This window comes from Solanum verrucosum, unplaced genomic scaffold (genome assembly GCF_900185275.1).
Source record: "Solanum verrucosum unplaced genomic scaffold, falcon-dt-bn FXZP01000790.1, whole genome shotgun sequence".
Taxonomy (NCBI): Eukaryota; Viridiplantae; Streptophyta; class Magnoliopsida; order Solanales; family Solanaceae; genus Solanum; species Solanum verrucosum.
The window spans coordinates 41,900-43,595 of NW_026020307.1; positions in this window are offsets into that span (position 1 = coordinate 41,900).

Sequence of the window (1,696 nt, forward strand, 5' to 3'; positions counted from 1 at the left end):
AAAAATTTGACTTGACCCAATGACCTTAAAATATCGTGACGAATAAAAGGACAAAACTTTACTTCTTTTCATAACTGTCCGAATATGGTCGAATATTATATAAATGCGCCAAAATGTCCAAAAAATCAAGAAAAATACATTAAAAAAATAAAAAAATGCCTTAAAAAAATTTCAACTTGCACAAATGATCTTAGAATATCGTGATGAATAAAATAAAAAAAGTTAACACATTTTCGTTACTGTTCGAAAAGTGGCCGAATATTACGTAAATGCCCCAAAGTGGTTGAAAATCAAGAAAATTACATAAACAATACAAAAAAAACCTCAAAATTTTTTGACTTGCACCAATGAGACTTTAGAATTTCGTGAAGAATAAAAGAACAAAACTTTACTTCTTTTCGTAACTGTCCGAAAATGGTCGAATATTACGTAAATGTCCAAAAATGGTAAAAAATCAAGAAAAATACATAAACAATACAAAAAACGCCTCAAAAACTTTTTTCACTTGCAGCAATGACCTTAGAATATCGCGATGAATAAAAGGAAAAAACTTTACTTCTTTTTGTAACTGTTAGAAATCGATCGAAGATTACGTAAATAACTCAAAATGGAATCAAGAAAAATATATAAACAATAAAAAAATCCCTCAATTTTTTTTGACTTGCACCAATGACCTTAGAATATCGTGAAGAATAAAAGAACGAAACTTTACTTCTTTTCGTAGCTGTTCGAAAATGGCCAAATATTACGTAAATCCCCCAAAATGGCCGAACAATCAAATAAAATACATAAAACAATACAAAAATTGCCTTTTTTTTTTGAATTGCACCAATGACCTTAGAATATTGTGACGAATAAAAGAAAAAAACTTTACTTCTTTTCGTAACTGTCCGAAAATGACCGAATATTACCTAAATGCCCCAAAATGGTAAAAAAATCAAGAAGAATACAAAAACCGCCTAATTTTTTTTTTTGACTTGCACCAATGACTTATATTCGTTACGATATTCTAAAATCATTGGTGCAAGTAAAATTTTTTTGATGTGTTTTTGGTATTTTTATGTATTTTTTTTATTTTAAAAACATTTTGGGGGCATTTACGTAATATTCAGCTATTTTTGGACAGTTACAAAAATAAGTAAAATTTTGGTTCTTTTATTCATCATAATATTCTAAGGTCATTGGTGCAAGTCAAATTTTTTTCAAGGGAACTATAGATGTCGGATATCCAACCGTTTCTTCAATAGAGATGCACATAAAACTTGATGCATCGATTCCAAATCATTAGGCAAATCAAGTTCATAAGCAACTTTAGCAAAACGCCTCAAATTTGATATGGGGCCATATATCGGGACTAAGTTTCCCTTTCTTGCCAAACCTCATCACTCCATTAATAGGTGAGATTTTCAAGTAGACCCAATCATGAACATCAAACTCAAGGTCTCTCCTTCGAACATCGGCATAGGACTTTTGTCAACTTTGAGTTGTTTTCAACCATTCTCTAATAAATTAAACTTTCTCCATAGTCTCATGTAGCAACTCGGGACCTATAAAAGTAACTCCACCCACTTCAAACTAGCCAATATGAGATCTACACCTGCTACCATACAAAACTTTAAATGGAGCCAAACCAATGCCGAAATGATAGCTATTATTGTAAGCAAACTCAATAAAGCGCAAATGATCATCCCAACTA